The 20789-nt window shown below is 48.7% G+C and overlaps 1 protein-coding gene across 3 annotated transcripts in view; it reads left to right on the forward strand.

Moving 5' to 3' along the window:
* Positions 1–20789, forward strand: part of LOC139583555 (disks large-associated protein 1-like) — a 240665-nt gene that overhangs the window by 107963 nt on the left and 111913 nt on the right. The gene's annotated exons all lie outside the window — the stretch shown is intronic.

Genomic DNA, 20789 nt, shown 5'->3' on the forward strand with positions numbered 1-20789 from the left:
TGGGTCAGAAGTTTACATACAATCAATTAGTATGTGGTAGCATTGCCTTTAATTGTTTAACTTGGGTCAAATGTTTTGGTAGCCTTCCACAAGCTTCCCACAATAAGTTGGGTGAATTTTGGACCACTCCTTCTGACAGAGCTGGTGTACCTGAGTCAGGTATGTAGGCCTCCTTGCTCGCACACACATTTTCAGTTCTGCCCACAAAATTTCTATAGGATTGAGGTCAGAGCTTTGTGATGGCCACTCCAATACCTTGACTTTGTTGTCCTTAAGCCATTTTGCCACAACTTTGGAAGTATGCTTGGGGTCATTGTCCATTTGGGAGACCCATTTGCAAGCAAGCTTTAACTTCCTGACTGATGACTTGAGATGTTGCTTCAATTTATCCACCTCATTTTCCTCCCTCATGATGCCATCTATATTGTGCACCAGTCCCTCCTGCAGCAAAGCACCCCCACAATATGATGCTGCCACCCCTGTGCTTCACGGTTGGGATGGTGTTCTTCGGCTTGCAAGCATCCCCCTTTTCCTCCAAGCATAACGATGGTCATTATGGCCAAACAGTTCTATTTTTGTTTCATCAGACCAGAGTACATTTCTCCAAAAGTACGATCTTTGTCCCCATGTGCAGTTGCAAACCGCAGTCTGGCGTTTTTAATGGCGGTTTTGGAGCAGTGGCTTCTTCGTTGCTGAGTGGCCTTTCAGGTTATGTCGATATAGGACTCGTTTTAATGTGGATATAGATACTTTTGTACCTGTTTCCTCCAGCATCTTCACAAGGTCCTTTGCTGTTGTTCTGGGATTGAATTGCTCTTTTCGCACCAACGTACGTTCATCTCTAGAAGACAGAACGTGTCTCCTTCCTGAGCAGTATGACGGCTGCGTGTCCCATGGTGTTTATACTTGCGTACTATTGTTTGTACAGATGAACGTGGTACCTTCAGGCGTTTGGAAATTGCTCCCAAGGATGAACCACAATTTTCTTTCTGAGGTCTTGGCTGATTTCTTTTGATTTTCCCATGATGTCAAGCAAAGAGGCACAGAGTTTGAAGGTAGGCCTTGAAAATAATCCACGGGTACACCTCCAAATTACACAAATGATGTCATTTAGGGGGTCCAGATTGTCAAGCCCAGCTGATTTGTATGGGTCCAGGTTTTCCAGCTCTTTCAGAACATCTGCTATCTGGATTTGGGTAAAGGAGAAGCTGGGGAGGCTTGGGCGAGTAGCAGCGGGGGGGGGGCGGGGCTGTTGGCCAAGGTTGGAGTCGCCAGGAGGAAGGCATGGCCAGCCATTGAGAAATGCTTGTTGAAGTCTTCGATTATCACGGATTTATCGGTGGTGACCGTGTTACCTAGCCTCAGTGCAGTGGGCAGCTGGGAGGAGGTGCTCTTGTTCTCCATGGACTTTACAGTATCCCAGAACTTTTTGGAGTTAGAGCTACAGGATGCAAATTTCTGCTTGAAAAAGCTGGCCTTTGCTTTCCTGAGCCATCCGTCTCTGGGCGAGGTCCCCACCCCACCATAGTCAATCCCAGCTTCCGTTTCCCCCTACGACTGACCACCCTCCTATTCCACCCACTTAATTTCCTGGGTAACATCGAGACAAGGGGCAGCACCGGGATAAGGTAGTTCAGGACAGAGATATAGCACAGGACAGAGAGGTAGGTCAGGATAGAGAGGTAGCTCAGGATAGAGGGGCCAACCAGACAGGATCTGCCAGAGCCGCCAACCAGACAGGATCTGCCAGAGCCGCCAACCAGACAGGATCTGCCAGAGCCGCCAGCGAGCCATGAGCGTCCAGAGCCGTCAGCCAGCCATGAGCGTCCAGAGCCGTCAGCCAGCCATGAGCGTCCAGAGCCGTCAGCCAGCCATGAGCGTCCAGAGCCGTCAGCCAGCCAGGAGCGTCCAGAGCCGTCAGCCAGTCATGAGCTGCCGCTCAGCCCAGAGCGGCCATTAATCCAGAACTGCCCCTCAGTCCAGAGCTGTCTCTCTGTCCGGAGCTGCCTTTCAGTCCGGAGTTGCCCCTCTATCCTGAGCTACCTCTCTATCCTGACCTACCTCTCTGTCCTGTGCTATATCTCTGTCCTGAACTACCTTATCCCGGTGCTGCCCCTTGTCTCGATGTTACCCAGGAAATTAAGTGGGTGGAATAGGAGGGTGGTCAGTCGTAGGGGGAAACGGAAGCTGGGATTGACTATGGTGGGGTGGGGACCTCGCCCAGAGCCTGAGCCACCACCGTGGTCAGATGCCCACCCAGACCCTCCCCTAGACTTTTGGTGGTGCGTTCGGAGTACGCACCTTGAGGGGGGGTTATGTCACGTTCCTGACCTGTTTTGTATGTGTTAGTTGGTCAGGACGTGAGTTTGGGTGGGCAGTCTATGTTTTCTGTTTCTATGTTGGTGAATGGGTACCTAATATGGTTCTCAATTAGAGGCAGGTGGTTTTCATCTCCTCTGATTGAGAATCATATTAAGGTAGGTGTTTTCACACTGTTTGTTTGTGGGTGGTTGTCTCCTGTGTCAGTGTTTGTCGCACCATACGGGACTGTCTCGGTTTTGTAGTCTGTTCCTGTTCGTGAGTTCTTTGTGTTTATTGTAAGTTCCATGTCCAGGTCTGTCTACTCCGTTTTGTTATTTTGTTAATTATTCAAGTGTATTTCGTTTTCGTGTTTTTCCGTCTTTACTTTAATAAATCATTATGTCTTCACAATCCGCTGCATTTTGGTTCAATCCCTGCTCCTCCTCTTCGGATGAAGAGGAGGAGGAAAGCCATTACAGTATGGCGTGCACCAAGTTTATAAATCTCTATATTTTTGTACGTGCACAGACTTTTCATAAATGGCGCACGCAGAAATTTAGTGTGAAATTCATACAATGGTTATGAGGCCCATGGGATTTAAACTCACAATCTCTTGATTCACAGCATTCAGATCTTCCTGCAACACCACAAATCAAACTTTATTTGTCACATGCGCCGAATACAACAAGTTTAGACCTTACTGTGAAATGCTGACTTACAAGCCCTTAACCAACAGTGCAGTTCAAGAAGAGTTAAGAAAATATTTACCAAATAAACTAAAGTTAAAAATTATTCAAAGTAACACAATAACATAACGAGGCTATATACAGGGGGTACCGGTACCAAGTCAGTGTGCGGGGGTACAGGTTATATGTAATTTGTACATGTAGGATGGGGTGAAGTGACTATGATTAATGGCCGCTCTGGGCTGAGCGGCAGCTCATGACTGGCTGACGGCTCTGGACGCTCCTGGCTGGCTGACGGCTCTGGACGCTCATGGCTGGCTGACGGCTCTGGACGCTCATGGCTGGCTGACGGCTCTGGACGCTCATGGCTGGCTGACGGCTCTGGACGCTCATGGCTCGCTGGCGGCTCTGGCAGATCCTGTCTGGTTGGCGGCTCTGGCAGATCCTGTCTGGTTGGCGGCTCTGGCAGATCCTGTCTGGTTGGCGGCTCTGGCAGATCCTGTCTAGTTGGCGGCTCTGGCAGATCCTGTCTGGTTGGCGGCTCTGGCAGATCCTGTCTGGCGAATGGCTCTAGCGGCTCCTGACTGACTAACGGCTCTGACGGCTCGGGACAGACGGGCGGCTCTAATGGCTCGGGACAGACGGATGGCTCAGACGGCGCTGGGGAGACGGATGGCTCAGACGGCACTGGGGAGACGGATGGCTCAGACGGCGCTGGGGAGACGGATGGCTCAGGCGGATGCTTCTCCTGACTGACTGCGTGTATTGGTTCCTGACTTCAGGTTCCTGACTTCCCTGAACAGTTGCATATCGCGGGGGCTCTTCGATGCTATTGCAGTTCGCCACAGGATGTTTTTGTGCTGGTCGAGGGCAGTCAGGTCTGGAGTGAACCAAGGGCTATATCTGTTCTTGGTTCTGCATTTTTTGAACGGAGCATGCTTGTCTAATATGGTGAGGAAGTAACATTTAAAGAATGACCAGGCATCCTCAACTGACGGGATGAGGTCAATATCCTTCCAGGGTACCCGGGCCAGGTCGATTAGAAAGGCCTGCTCGCAGAAGTGTTTTAGGGAGCGTTTGACAGTGATGAGGGGTGGTCGTTTGACCGCGGACCCGTGGCGGATACAGGCAATGAGGCAGTGATCGCTGAGATCTTGATTGAAGACAGCAGAGGTGTATTTGGAGGGCAGGTTGGTCAGGATAATGTCTATTAGGGTGCCCATGTTTACGGATTTAGGGTTGTACCTGGTGGGTTCCTTGATGATTTGTGTGAGATTGAGGGCATCAAGCTTGGATTGTAGGACTGCCGGGGTGTTAAGCATATCCCAGTTTAGGTCACCTAACAGAACAAACTCTGAAGCTAGATGGGGAGCGATCAATTCACAGATGGTGTCCAGGGCACAGCTGGGAGCTGAGGGGGGTCGGTAGCAGGCGGCAACAGTGAGAGACTTATTTCTGGAGAGATTAATTTTTTAAATTAGAAGTTCGAACTGTTTGGGCATAGACCTGGAAAGTATGACAGAACTTTGCAGGCTATCTCTGCAGTAGATTGCAACTCCTCCCCCTTTGGCAGTTCTATCTTGACGGAAAGTGTTATAGTTGGGTATGGAAATCTCAGAATTTTTGGTGGCCTTCCTAAGCCAGGATTCGGACACGGCAAGGACATCAGGGTTGGCAGAGTGTGCTAAAGCGGTGAGTAAGGCAAACTTAGGGAGGAGGCTTCTGATGTTGACATGCATGAGGCCAAGGCTTTTTCGATCACAGAAGTCAACAAATGAGGGTGACTGGGGACATGCAGGGCCTGGGTTTACCTCCACATCACCCGAGGAACAGAGGAGTAGTAGGATGAGGGTGCGGCTAAAGGCTATCAAAACTGGTCGCCTAGAGCGTTGGGGACAAAGAATAAAAGGAGCAGATTTATGGGCGTGGTAGAATAGATTCTGGGCATAATGTGCAGACAGGGGTATGGTGGGGCGTGGGTACAGCGGAGGCAAGCCCAGGCACTGGGTGATGATAAGAGAGGTTGTATCTCTGGACATGCTGGTCTCAATGGGTGAGGTCACCGCATGTGTGGGGGGTGGGACCAAGGAGGTATCAGAGGTACGGAGAGTGGAACTACAGGGTCCATTGCAAACCAAAACAATGATAATGATAACTAGCCTGAACAACAGTATGCAAGGCATATTGATATTTGAGAGAGACATACAATAAGGCATAAAGTGATTGCAGGTCTTGATTGGGAGAGCTAGCTAAAACAACAGGTAAGATAACAGCAGCAATAACAGGGTGCTAGTCTAACACAGCAACAACAGGTAAAAATGGCGACGACTAGGCAGAGAGGGTCGGATTAACTACACACAGATCCTGAGTTAAAGCACAGAGCCGACAGATAAAACACAAATAAACAGAATGGAGTACCGTGAATTAATGGACAGTCAAGCATGCATCAGCTATGTAGCCAAGTGATCATAGTGTCCAGGGGGCAGCCGTAGATGGAGCAGGGAGGCCTCCACTAAGCTAGCACGCGGCGTTTAAAGTTAGTAGCCCGGGGGGTGGTCTGCTCAGACGGAGGGGGTCTGCTCAGACGTGGTCGTGTCGACAGAGAATCCAAGCCAGATGGCGATGGCGAAAGAGAGGTTGTGAAATGTAGAATTGTGTTTGCTAACTGGTGCTAGCTTCGTGGCAGTGGCGCTAGGTGCGCTAGCTGCAAGCTAGCTGTGAGGATCAGAAGTAGTGGCTCAGGGATTACGGCAGGAATCCGGCGTTGTTGTCGAGAGACAGTCCGATGCTGGTAAATTGGTGAGTAATATCCAGGCTAATAACAGGGCTGGTGTCTGTGCAGAAGGTAAAAGCTACTAGCAGCGGCAAAAAAATTGCTAAATTAGCTTGTAGCTGGTATTGTATCCCAAGAATTCGCTGGTAGGCCTCTTCAGCTAGCCGGCAGATGGGCCTAGCTCGAGGCTAGCTCAAGGCTAACTGGTGCTTGCTTCGGGACAGAGGTGTTAGCCAGTAGTAGCCACTCGGTTGCAGCAAGCTAGCTGTGATGATACGGTGTAATTGTCCAGAGCTTGCGTCAGGAATCCGGTGATGTGGTAGAGAAAAAGCAGTCCTATATGCTCTGGGTTGATATCGCGCTTGCAGACTGGCAGGTATTGGCCCGGTATTGAAGCTGGCTGTGTCCGAGTTGAGGGTGAAGACCGCAGCAGTGGCTAACTGACTACTAGCTAGTAGCTAGTTATCTGGCTAGCTTCTGATTGGGGTTACGGTTCTAAAGTATAAAAAAAATAGCAGGTCCGTACCACATTGGGCGAGGCAGAATGTAAGAATGTATATTCAGTTCCTAGGTGGAAAGTGAAATTAAAATATATACGAAATGTATACGAAAAATACGAAGACTATTTACACTATTTACACGGGACACGACCATACAAAGACACGTCCGACTGCTACGCCATCATGGATTCAATGTTGACCTGTTTAAAGGTCTTGCTCACATCGGCTACGGAGAGCGTGATCACACAGTTGTCAGGAACAGCTGGTGTTCTCGTGCATGCTCTGTGTTGCTTGCCTCGAAGCGAGCATAAAAGGCCTTTAGCTCGTCTGGTAGGCTTGCATCACTGGGCAGCTCGCATCTGGGTTTCCCTTTGTAGTCCGTAATAGTTTTCAAGCCCTGCCACATCCGACGAGATATCAGAGCCGGTGTAGTAGGATTCAATCTTAATCCTTTATTGACGCTTTGCTTGTTTGATGGTTCGTCTGAGGGCATAGCAGGATTTCTTATAGGCGTCCGGATTAGTGTCCCGCTCCTTGAAAGCGGCAGCTCTAACCTTTAGCTCGATGCGGATGTTGCCTGTAATCCATGGCTTCTTGTTGGGATATGTACGTACGGTCACTGTGGGGACGACGTCGTCGATGCACTTATTGATGAGGCCAATGACTGAGGTGGTATATTCCACAATACTATTGGATGAATCCCAGAACATATTCCAGTCTGTGCTAGCAAATAAAAGCAAATAACAGATTTCACCTGTATTCCTACTCTATAGACTTCAAAGTAAAGCCCTGCTTAGTTAAGACCCACTACCACTCTGCTCTGTTCCCTATATACATTTAATTGACAGGGAACTACTACCACATATCACTTAAGTACAGCACTCTCACTAACGGGTTCAAAAAATATTCTCATTGTGTCAATAGTTATGGTCAGAAGTTCATCCTGTGCAGGACGAGCAAGTGACTTTACCAGGAAAAACTGTTGGCCCTTAACAATAATGGCCACAGTTGTATGACCAGAGGATGTGGTAAGCCCTCTAGAATACAGCCCTATCCCACCAGGCAAAAATACATTGAATCAATGTTCCATCAACGTCTAATTTCAACAGACTGACGTTGAACATCAATGGATTTAATACTTATATTTGCAAAAAGTACACAATTTAAGTCTGACTTTAACCCGATTTCAAACCGCAAATTAACAATGAGATTTCCAGGCATTGTTCATTCATAATGAATTCACTTTTGGTTGACAACTCAATTAAATATACATCAAAATTAAATGTGCCTTTGAGGTTAGGCCAGGTTTTTGCCCAGATAGATACTAGTATAAGTTTAAAAAAATTATTTGTACTGTTTTAAATAAACAAAACGAGTAGATAATTTGTGCCTGTTCACTGCTCAGCAAAGTTCAAAAACCCTAGACCCACTTACAGTAATTCCTGCCTTTTTGCTCACTTTAGATTTGTTGGCTTGCATGTAATCCTAGATAATGTCTGTACCTAAGTGCCTGCCATGCCCTCATACACATTTCTGACTAAAATAAAACACAATCAAAGTACTATAACACACATACATGTTTGTTTTGTGAAGTATTGGAGATGCAAAGACACTTTTGATGTAAGCAGACAAAGTAACCTCTCAAAAATAAATGTTTAGATTTGTCCCTAAAGGGGTACAACTGCTTGTCACTAAGGTCCCACTATGTGCTTTTAGTTATAGGTACATAACTGTAGCCTAGTTTATACCTCAGATAGTACAGAGAGTACCTTTCTCTACATACACACAATCATCCTTTATACCTTTGCTTATATTAACATCAGTGTCAAATCCATTTGTTCCTTGTACAGTAAGTAGCACACATGTACCTTTACCATACACCAGTTAAACTGGTACAACCGTTTAGCTAAGTAACTAGCTGCCCCAACTAAGCGCCAGTATAATTTCCCAGTGTGCCTTGCCTTTTCTAGGGAATTGTAGAGTGTTCACCCATGACTGTATTTATTAGTGTTAGAGACATGGTTGTTGAATTCATTCGTTTCCAGTTTTGTGACCATCATTAAGTGAGTTCCTAGGCATGTATTATCAATTTAATTCTAGTCTTTATGATAATAAATGATACACAGAATGTAGGAAACATTACGACCACCTGCTTTTTCCATTACCTACTGATCAGGTGAATGCTATGATCTGTTATTGATGTCTCTTGTTAAATCCACTTCAATCAGTGCAGCGGTGTAAGGTACTGCATCTCAGTGCTTGAGGCATCACTACAAGACACCCTGGCCATGATTGGGAGTCCCATAGGGCGTCCGGGTTTGGCCGGTGTGGGCCGCCATTGTAAATAAGAATTTGTTCTAAACTGACTTGCCTAGTTAAATAAAGGTAAACAAATTAATCTTTTTCTGCCTTGAGAGACAATTGAGACATGGATTGTGTATGTTTGACATTCAGAGAGTCAATGGGCAGGACAAAATATTTAAGTGCCTTTGAATGGGGTATGGCAGTAGCAGGCGCACCGATTTGATTGCTGCAATGCTGCTTGGTTTTTCACGCTCAACAGTTTCCCGTGTCTATCAAGAATGGTCCACCACCCAAATTGACACAACTGTGGGAAGCATTGGATTCAACATGGGCCAGAATCCCTGTGGAATGCTTTTGACACCTTGTAGAGTCCTTGCCCTGTCAATTGAGGCTGTTCTGAGGGCAAAACGGGTTGCAACTCGATAGTAGGAAGGTGTTCCTAATGTTTTTTCCACTCAGTGTCTATCATGAAAACTTATTTTGAGGACAAGATTTAGCCTAATACAGTGGCCTGGAACGCATGGTTTACAGGTCACACCAGGCCTTCAAGTAGGCTTGCAAAAGTCCAGTAACTTTCCCCAAATGTCCAGATAAAAAAAAAACACGTCTTAATAAGGCCTTGTTTCTTTCCTCCCGCGCTTCCAGGAATCTTCGAACCAGGATTTCTGAAAAACCCGGGAAAGTTATCAGAATTTTGCAACCCTAGCTGGAAGTCATATTAGGCTGTTTTGCCAAGTGATTTGTAATTCATATTGCAATCCAGCCAGCATTAAGATATCCAACAGATATTCACCCAACCTGCATTCATAGTGACTGGCAGGGTTAGGAACATTGTAAGTAGACTACCTAAGCCATTTCAGTAACGTGTGCAAAAAAATAATAATATCTAACTAATCTAACTAATTAGTTGAATATTATTTATTTTTGTGTAGCATAAGATTAATCAATCTATCAATGTACATACAAAAACACATATATGAAAAACATTTCTAAAATGTTTTACCTGCTGTAGAGCAAGCTGGGAAATATGATGATAATAATTATGTTGCAAATTTGCCTTTTTAGGCTACCACCCCAGTGGTGGGTATTGAGGGAACACAAAATAGATGTGTAAAGTGGGAAAGAGAAATGTGCCTTTACATTGTACCCCTTTTTTGAGAGTGAGAGTGCAGTGATTGTACCTTTTTATATTCCAAATATCGGGTACAAACATTTACCATTATACTCTTTAACCACACAAATACCCTAAAAGTTATGAAACAGTACCATGTGAGATCATTATCTGTACCTCCGACAGTATATTATGTGTATTTTAATATTTTTGTACAATTTTCTTTATATATTTCCAAGAGTGTAGGAACTTGTCTCGTCATATCCTCGGTTGGAAAAAGCAAATGTCTTATTGGGCGTAACGTAACTGTCCATCAGTACTACTCAGTGCACCATACCAACATGTTTCAAGGTAACCTGCCTAAATGACTACCGCGCCGTAGCACTCACATCAGTAGCCATGAAATGCTTTGATGGCTCACATCAACACCATTATCCCAGAAACCCTAGACCCACTCCAATTTGCATACCGCACCAACAGATCCACAGATGATGCAATCTCTATTGCACTCCACACTGCCCTTTCACACCTGGACAAAAGGAACACCTATGTGAGAATTCTATTCATTCCCTACAGCGCAGCGTTCAATAGCATAGTTCCCATCAAAACTCACACTAAGCTAAGGACTTTGGGACTAAACACCTCCCTCTGCAACTGGATCCTGGACTTCCTGACAGGCTGCCCCCAGGTGGTGAGTGTAGATAACAAGACATCCGCCACGCTGATGCTCAACACGGGGGCCCCTCAGGGGTGCGTGCTCTGTCCCGTCCTGTACTCCCTGTTCACTCATGACTGCACGGCCAGGTATGACTCCAACACCATCATTAAGTTTTCTGATGACACAACAGTGGTAGGCCTGATCACCGACAATGATGAGACAGCCTATAGTGAGGAGGTCAGAGACCTGACCGTGTGGTGCAAGGACAACAACCTCTCCCTCAACATGATCAAGACAAAGGAGATGATTGTGGACTACAGGAAAAGGAGGACCGAGCACGCCCCCATTCTCATCGACGGGGCTGTAGTGGAGCAGGTTGAGAGCTTTGGCGTCCATATCACCAACAAACTAATATGGTCCAAGCACACCAAGACAGTTGTGAAGAGGGCACGACAAAACCTATTCCCCCTCAGGAGACTGAAAAGATTTGGTATGGGTCCTCAGATCCTCAAAAGGTTTTACAGCTGCACCATCGAGAGCATTCTGACGGGTTGCATCACTGCCTGGTATGGCAACTGCTCGGCCTCCGACCGCAAGGCACTACAGAAGGTAGTGCGCACGGCCCAGGACATCACCGGGGCCAAGCTTCCTCCCATCCAGAACCTCTAAACCAGGCGGTTTCTGGTATAGACTCCAGCCACCCTAGTCATAGACTGGTCTCTCTGTTACCGCACGGCAAGCGGTACCGGAGTGCCAAGTCTAGGTCCAAGAGGATTCTAAACAGCTTCTACTCCCAAGCCATAAGGTTCCTGAACAGCTAATGAAATGGCTACCCAGACTATCTGCATTAACCCCCCCACACACACGCTGCTGCTACTCTCTGTTATTATCTGTGCATAGCCACTTTAATTACTCTACCTACATGTACATAATTACCTCAATTACCTTAACACCGGTGCCCCCCGCACATTGACACATTGATTCTGTACCCCCTGTATACAGCCCCACTAGATATTTACTGCTCCTCTTTAATTATTTGTTATTCTTACCTCTTACTTTTTTAAGGATTTTCTTAAAACTGCATTGTTGGTTAATTTCTTGTAAGTAAGCATTTCACTGTAAGGTCTACACCTGTTGTATTCGGCGCATGTGACAAATAAAATTTGATTTGATTTGAGTATAATACTCAGTATTAACTACAGTACATTCAACAGGTAACTAAACAACTTTCCAACACTAAAAGGTTCACATACACATCCATCACTGGGGCCAAGCTCCCTGTCATCCAGGACCTCTATACCAGGCGGTGTCAGAGGAAGGCACGAAAAGTTGTCAAATACAACCACCCAAATTATAGACTGTTCTCTCTGCTTGTCAAGATGTGTATGAAGGCGAAGTCAGGTGCAGGAGAGCAGAGTATGATTAAATAAAGCGCACTTTATTATAGTTCCAAACCGGGAGCACAACAAAACAAACGCCCTCAAAAAACGGAACAATAAAGTAAAGCGCTAAATGAACATCACTTGACATGAAGACAGTTACACACAAAACATGATGGGAAACAGAGGGTTAAATACAAGTAGATTGATTGGGGAAATGAAAACCAGGTGTGTATGAAAACAAGACAAGACAAATGGATATATGAAAAATGGAGCGGTGATGGCTAGAAAGCCGGTGACGTCGATCGCCGAACGAACAAGGAGAGGAGCCGACCTCGGCGTAAGTCGTGACAGTACCCCCCCCTCCAGCGGCGCGCCGACACCGGCCTCGAGGACAACCCAGAGGACGAGGCGCAGGGCGATCCGGCCGGCGACGGTGAAACTCCCGCAGTTGTTCAGGATCCAAAATATCTGCAACCGGAACCCAGCACCTCTCCTCCGGTCCGTACCCCTCCCACTCCACGAGGTACTGAAGGCCCCCCACCCGATGCCTCGAATCCAGGATGGAACGAACGATGTACGCCGGGGCCCCCTCGATGTTCAAAGGGGGCGGAGGGACCTCCCGCATCTCAGATTCCTGGAGCGGACCAGCCACCACCGGCATGAGGAGAGACACATGGAACGAGGGGTTAATACGATAATAAGAGGGAAGTTGTAATCTGTAACATACCTCGTTCACCCTCCTCAGGACTTTAAATGGCCCCACAAACCGCGGACCCAGCTTCCGACAGGGCAGGCAGAGGGGCAGGTTACTGGTCGAGAGCCAGATCCGGTCCCCCGAAACGAACACAGGGGTCTCACTGCGGTGACGGTCCGCGCTGGTTTTCTGACGACGCGCGGCTCGCTGGAGATGGACACGAGTGTCCTCCCATGTCGCCTCCGCGCGCCTAAACCAGTCCACCGCAGGAGTATCGGTCTGACACTGATGCCATGGTGCCAGAACCGGCTAGTACCCCAATACACACTGAAAGGGGGAGAGGTTAGTGGAGGAGTGGCGAAGCGAGTTAAAAACAGCCTCGGACGCTGTTTTTAAACGAAGTAAACAGAGCTCTTAGTTGGCCAAAGGCCCTGTCCACCTCAGCCGACCACTGCAACCTTACAGGACCCCCCTTCAGCAATGAGGTAATGGGCGCAGCAACCTGGCCAAAACCCCGGATACATCTCCGGTAGTAATTGGCAAACCCACGCTGCACCTCCGTTACCGTGGTGGGAGTCGGCTAATTACGCACGGCTGAAATGCGGTCACTCTCCATCTCTAACCCTGATGTGGAAATGCGATACCCTAGGAAGGGGACGGCCTGCTGAAAGAACAGGCATTTCTCAGCCTTGACATACAGGTCATGCTCCAACAGTCGTGTCACGATCGTGTGGAGGAGAGACGGACCAAAACGCAGCATGAGGAAAATAAGCCATCTTCTTTTAATTAAACGAACGAAGATGAACATGAAACGAAAACACTATTACAAACAAACAAAACAACAAATGATCGTGAAGCTAAATAACGCAAGTGCCCAGACAAGCAACAAACGTTAAACAAGACTACCCACAAAAGCCTACTGCCTATGGCTACCTTAAATATGGCTCCCAATCAGAGACAAATGAATGACAGCTGTCTCTGATTGAGACCCAATCTAGGCAGCCATAGACATAACTAGACAACCTAACAAACTCTATCCCATACACATACAACACCCATAGACTAACCAAAACACACACAACATACAATGCCCACCCCAACTCACGCCCTGACCAACTAAACAATAATCAAAATAACATAAAAATAGGTCAGGAACGTGACATAACCCCCCCCTCAAGGTGTGTACTCCGAACGCACCACCAAAAGTCTAGGGGAGGGTCTGGGTGGGCATCTGTCCACGGTGGTGGCTCCGGCTCTGGACGCTGTCCCCACACCACCATAGTCACTCCCCGCTTCCGTATCCCCCCCCCAATGACCACGCTCCAACTAAACCCACCTAACTGAAGGGGCAGCATCGGGATAAGGGGCAGCACCGGGATAAGGGGCAACACCGGGATGAGGGACGGCAGCTCCGGGCTGAGGGACGGCAGCTCCGGGCTGAGGGACGGCAGCTCCGGGCTGCGGGACGGCAGCTCCGGGCTGAGGGACGGCAGCTCCGGGCTGAGGGACGGCAGATCCTGGCTGGCTGGCGGATCCTGGCTGGCTGGCGGATCCTGGCTGGTCATGGCTGGCTGACGGCTCTGGTTGGTCATGGCTGGCTGACGGCTCTGGCTGGTCATGGCTGGCTGACGGCTCTGGCTGGTCATGGCTGGCTGACGGCTCTGGCTGGTCATGGCTCGCTGACGGCTCTGGCTGGTCATGGCTCGCTGACGGCTCTGGCTGGTCATGGCTCGCTGACGGCTCTGGCTGGTCATGGCTCGCGGAAGGCTCTGGCTGATCCGGTCTGGCGGAAGGCTCTGGCTGATCCGGTCTGGCGGAAGGCTCTGGCTGATCCGGTCTGGCGGAAGGCTCTGGCTGATCCGGTCTGGCGGAAGGCTCTAGCGGCTCCTGTCTGGCGGACGGCTATAGCGGCTCCTGTCTGGCGGACGGCTCTGTAGGCTCATGGCAGACGGGCGGCTTTGCAGGCTCATGGCAGACGGGCGGCTTTGCAGGCTCATGGCAGACGGACAGTTCAGACGGCGTAGGGCAGACGGGCAGTTCAGACGCCGCTGGGCAGACAGGCAGTTCAGGCGCCGCTGGGCAGACGGGCAGTTCAGGCGCCGCTGGGCAGACGGGCAGTTCAGGCGCCGCTGGGCAGACGGGCAGTTCCGGCGCCGCTGGGCAGACGGGCAGTTCAGACGCCGCTGGGCAGACGGCAGACTCTGGCCGGCTGAGACGCACTGTAGGCCTGGTGCGTGGTACCGGAACTGGAGGTACCGGGCTAAGGACACGCACCTCAGGTCGAGTGCGGGGAGAAGGAACAGTGCGTCCAGGGCTCTGGAGACGCACAGGAGGCTTGGTGCATGGTGCCGGAACTGGAGGCACTGGGCTGGAGACACGCACCATAGGGAGAGTGCGTGGAAGAGGAACAGGGCTCTGGAGATGCACTGGAAGCCTGGTGCGTGGTGTAGGCACTGGTGGTACTGGACTGGGGTGGGAAGGTGGCGCCGGATATACCGGACCGTGAAGGAGGACACGTGCTCTTGAGCACCGAGCCTCCCCAACCTTACCAGGTTGAATGGTCCCCGTAGCCCTGCCAGTGCGGCGAGGTGGAATAGCCCGCACTGGGCTATGCAGGCGAACCGGGGACACCACCTGTAAGGCTGGTGCCATGTACACCGGCCCGAGGAGACGTACTGGAGGCCAGATACGTTGGGCCGGCTTCATGGCATCCGGCTCGATGCCCAACCTAGCCCTCCCAGTGCGGCAAGGTGGAATAGCCCGCACTGGGCTAAGCACGCGTACTGGGGACACCGTGCGCTTTACCGCATAACACGGTGTCTGACCAGTACGACGCCCTCTTACTCCACGGTAAGCCCGGGGAGTTGGCTCAGGTATCCAACCCGGCTTCGCCACACTCCCCTTTAGCCCCCCCCCCAATAAATTTTTGGGTGAGCCTCTCGGGCTTCCAGCCTCTCTTACGTGCTGCCTCCTCATACCAGCGCTCCTGGGCTGTGGCTGCCTTCTTCTCCTCCCTCAAGCGGCGATTCACACCAACCTTAGCCCAGGGTCCTTCTCCATTGAAAATTTGCTCCCAACTCCATTCCTCTTCTCTCCATTGCTTTAGTTCCTTCCCTCCTTCCTCAATCCGCTTGGTCCTGTTGTGGTGGGTAGTTCTGTCACGATCGTGTGGAGGAGAGACGGACCAAAACGCAGCATGAGGAAAATAAGCCATCTTCTTTTAATTAAACGAACGAAGATGAACATGAAACGAAAACACTATTACAAACAAACAAAACAACAAATGATCGTGAAGCTAAATAACGCAAGTGCCCAGACAAGCAACAAACGTTAAACAAGACTACCCACAAAAGCCTACTGCCTATGGCTACCTTAAATATGGCTCCCAATCAGAGACAAATGAATGACAGCTGTCTCTGATTGAGACCCAATCTAGGCAGCCATAGACATAACTAGACAACCTAACAAACTCTATCCCATACACATACAACACCCATAGACTAACCAAAACACACACAACATACAATGCCCACCCCAACTCACGCCCTGACCAACTAAACAATAATCAAAATAACATAAAAATAGGTCAGGAACGTGACAAGTCGTCCAAGTACCTTGCGCACCAAGGACACATGCTCGGCGCGCATGTAGCGGAGTAAATCAGAATGTCATCGATATACACCTGCCACGGCCGATGCTTGAAGAAGACCAAGGCGCAGCGTGCTAAGCGTACATATTCCTTTTATTTTACAAAATTGACGCCAACAAAACAACAAACGAAGAAAACAACCGTGATCTGGACTTTCCACCGTAGTAAAACTCAGGGAAACAAACAGGCACGAACAGTTGATCAACAGAGGACTCTGGATGAGTGTGGTGCAAACTCACCTGGGGTGATGCCAGAGTGCCCTGCCTGTTGCCTCGACTCCCAGAGGAACCAACACGGCACCGACCGGCAGTGTGTCCTCTGCGGCCACAGATGGCCCACGTGATGGCTCCTCCTCCCGTCTCCCTATGCGCTGCACCTCCTAATTCCATGGGCACCGGAGCGGGGTTGCTGGATGATGGAACCAACAGAGCCCCCTCTGGAGGTCCGCGGGTGACCAGCAGGTTATCCAACCGGATGGACAAATCCACCAGTTGGTCAAAGGTAATGGTGGCATCCCTGCAGGCCAGCTCACGTCGGACATCCTCTCGTAGGCTGCATCTATAGTGGTCGATGAGGGCTCTGTCGTTCCAGCCTGCTCCGGCGGCCAAGGTTCGGAATTCAAGGGCGAAGTCCTGGGCGCTCCTCGTCCCCTGCCTCAAATGGAAGAGCCTCTCCCCCGCCGCTCTGCCCTCAGGTGGATGGTCGAAGAAGGCCCTGAAGCGACGGGTGAAATCCTCGAAGTGGTCTGGAGCCGTGTCTCCTTCTCTCCAAACGGCGTTTGCCCACTCCAGCGCTCTTCCTGTGAGACAGGAGACGAGGGCGGCCACTCTCTCTCCTCCCGAGGGAGCTGGGTGCTCAGTGGCCAGGTAGAGGTCCAGTTGTAACAAGAATCCCTGGCACTGTGCTGCCGTTCCATCATACTCCCTGGGAAGGGAGAGACGCATCCCCCCCGGGATCCCCTCTGGATGGAACGGGTGGAGACAACCCCGGTTGTACTGGTCGAGGCACTGGAGAGACTTCCTGTCTCTCCCAGCGGTCCATAGTCTGCACAACGCGATCCATCATGGCACCAAGATGATGTAGCATGGCCGAATGTTCCTGGACGCGCTCCTCGACTCCTCAAACCGGGGCACCTGATCCTGCTGCATTCAATCCATTCAATCGGTGTGTCTCCTCGCCCGAACGAGGAGAGGAGCCGACTTCGGCGGACGTCGTGACACTGCTATCGCACGGCAAGCGGTACAGATGCATCAAGTCTGGAACCAACAGGACCCCCAAACCATAAGACTGCTAAATAGTTAACCAGATGGCTAACCAGACTATCCTTTATGGAGAGATTTCAGTGCCAACAGACATTGTATTTACATTTTTTGTTTGTATTAGGATATTGAATTTGTTTTGAATATTATTGATTTTGTAAGAAACAAATTCAGTCATTGAATCCATAAATTTAACTTCTCCTTCTGAATTTTTTTTTTTTTCCAAGAATGTATCCTGTTGCCTAGTCACTTTACCTGTATGTACAAATCTACCTCAATTACTTCGTACCCTTGCACATCGACTCGGTACTGGTACCCCGTCTATATAGCTAAGTTATCGTTACTCATGGTGTACTTATTCCTTGTTATTATCGTTCTACTATTTTTCTATTTTTCTCTCTGCGTTGTTGGGAAGGTAAACATTTCACGGTTAGTCTACACCTGTTGTTTACAAAGCATGTGCCAAATAGAATATGATTTGATTTGACACACTTGCCGTTGGAGACAAGCTAGTGGCAGCAAAATGTGGCTCAGGATGGAGCTTCACCACTCCAGTCAGATGACAGGCGGGAAGGGAAGGCAACCTGACTCAAATTCAGATCCACAGTATCCTGAGCAAGCTTGTAACTGTTAGACACTGTATCAGAAACTGACTGGCTACAGCCGCGAGACCCTCTCTCGCTCTTATTTAGGCCACATTCTGTGCTCCAAAGGCGAATAAAAGGAGTCTCTGTCAATCGACTGCGATGAATACCTTCAGTTGGCCACGGTCCAGTGTATAAAGTGCTCTCTGAGCTGTGGCGGCTGCTGTGTGCGTGCGCACGTGTGTGTTCTCATTTACGTTTGTGTGTTTAATCCCTTGCAAATACAGGGGTGGTGTTTGGGATTGGGTTGAGATATTCATGTTGTGTTTTCAATGCAATGCAGAATATGGTGATGTAGGCCTTTGTGACTCCCAGCGATATTTGATCCCCTCTGCCTTGTGCAGAAATGGAAATGTCATCCGAATTTTCACAAACAGTTCAGTCCATCTTCAACTACTGTAGCCTCCACACATTCCTCATGCGAAACAATATACACCCTGGCTTCGTCCCAAATGGAATTCTATTCCCTACATAGTGCAACGGGGCCCGTGTGGGCCCTCGTCAAAAGTAGTGCACTGTGTAGGGCATAGGGTGCCATTTGGGACGCACACCGTGCATAATGTATGTACTGTACACAGACACTAATACATTTATTTGATATAATTCTATTCCTCAGTTCTCTGTGTTTCAGGTTTATCTGGGGTCGTTTCATTTGTTTCGTCCAGTACCCTTTTCCTTCCTCCTTTCCCGTCCTCCTTTTCCGTCCTCCTTTTCCGTCCTCCTTTTCCTTCCTCCTTTTACTTGCTTTTCTTTACCACAGTGGCCTTTGGTTGTGTGTTAAATTGCCTTAATGAATTCCCTCTGCTGGCTAAGCCTCAGTGTTCTGTGTAGCTCTGCTTTGGGTGCTTGGACCCTTGTTACTGTCTCGTTATCCTCACCTCCCAGTCTATTGGACTAGGTGACAGGTGCAGGTTCAGCATTCTGCTGAATATTTGGAGCTGTGTGTGTGTGTGTGTGTGTGTGTGTGTGTGTGTGTGTGTGTGTGTGTGTGTGTGTGTGTGTGTGTGTGTGTGTGTGTGTGTGTGTGTGTGTGTGTGTGTGTGTGTGTGTGTGTGTGTCTTAGTCTAAAGTACACAACGGTTCACCTGACACAAGACTTAATCCAAACATTAAACTGTTGATTTTATGTGCATTTTACAATTACTGTACTTTTCACTGCATTTGTTAATAATTGTTAGGTTTTGACAAACAAAGTCAAAACTAACGGACAACTAAGAAAAGCGCAAACCAAGTTGTTTCACCCAAAGGGTCAAACAGCTGAAAGAACAAAGACATATTTACACAAACACTGGTATTTCAACCTTCCTCCTATGCCGAGTCTCCTCCTTTCACATCTGGACAGCCAATACATCTCTGTTGCTAGACAGGATTTGAGTGATTCCTGTTCTCTCTCTCACTCCATCTGACCTGACCTCGGCCCAAATTCCTCACTCCTCCCCAACTCACGGCTGTCCTGTTGACTTGAACCGGACCGTGGCCCTTCTCCTTTCCATAGGATACCTGATATCTAACTATAACATGTTCTGAACAAGAAAAACGTTCTGCATTCCCCTCTCTCGCTCAGTGACATGAATACGTTTAGAAGCTCTGACCTCAAGTTTAGAAGTCAGAACCCATCGTTCCTGGAAAATGTGGGGTAGGGGCAACACATAGACAGAAACATGACAAGGGTTTGAGTGAGAGGACTAACTGGTGTCTCCAGGTGGCCACACGCCTCTCCAATGTCTGCACAGTTCCTTAGTCTTCAACTATAAGGGGCTTTTTTTTAAGCTCACCTAGCTGTGCCATTGAGTAACTAGAGCAGGCACACTTGTAGTTGTTTCGTTTGGAACAGCCCTGCGTCCTCGCCATCCCACGCTTACTGATGGTTGTTTACGCAGTAGACGGTCCATTATACATCACAATCTGGGTCAGGTGGGCATCATTTGAAAGCGTGTTCTATTGCCAACATGACTAACTACGTTATAAAATAGAATATTACAGTGTTAGGCTTTCACAATGCAATTCAGGGAAACAGATCATCGTTTTGCCAGCCATGAAAGAAAGCAGTCATGAGTACATTCGGGTGCCTGTGCGCCAGCAAATTTTCTTCACAATAGACAAACATATGCTCATTCTGTTCAGAACAACCCAGGCATGTCGCCTTGTAACTATACATCAAACATAGGGATCATAAACGTTGACACTGTATGTGACATTACGTTTCATGATATGGAAATGTGAAGTGCAAGTGTTCGGTCTGCTCGTATAACATCAAAGCGGTCCTTTTAATTTACATGCCCCTCACTCAGACAAAAAATGATCAAATGTTGCCCGATTAGCACAACGCCTGTCAGTCAAAACCCGTGAAGAGCAGAGGCAGAGCTCCGACGTCATACACAGCATGTTACTGTCCAACCACTGCATTCCAATTTAGGAGTTTATCAGTGTTCAAATCTGCCATTTTCCAACCCGTATACGGGTTTGAGTGTAAAGGGCCATTGGCCCAGTTGGATGCCATTGTTTTCATGTCACCATGTGAGGCAAGGCTTCTATTGGCTGTTGGCTGCAGTGGCCCAGGAGCTGTCAGCTTGTTTTAGAGGGAGTGGAGAGGTAGAGCCACCAGACTCTTGTCTACAGCCACCTCACACCTTAGATCAGCTCAAATGACTGGCAGAACTAGGATCAGGGCTCTCATTCATAAAGTGTCTCAGAATAGGAGTTCTGCTCTAAGACCAGTTTTCCATTTTAGGTGATAATGAATTAGATTATATGGATAGGGAGGACCTGATCCTAGATCAGCACTTCTACTCTGAGACATTTTGTGAGGGATATATCTATCTGTGATT

This window comes from Salvelinus alpinus, chromosome 8 (assembly GCF_045679555.1).
Source record: "Salvelinus alpinus chromosome 8, SLU_Salpinus.1, whole genome shotgun sequence".
In the NCBI taxonomy this organism is placed as follows: domain Eukaryota; kingdom Metazoa; phylum Chordata; class Actinopteri; order Salmoniformes; family Salmonidae; genus Salvelinus; species Salvelinus alpinus.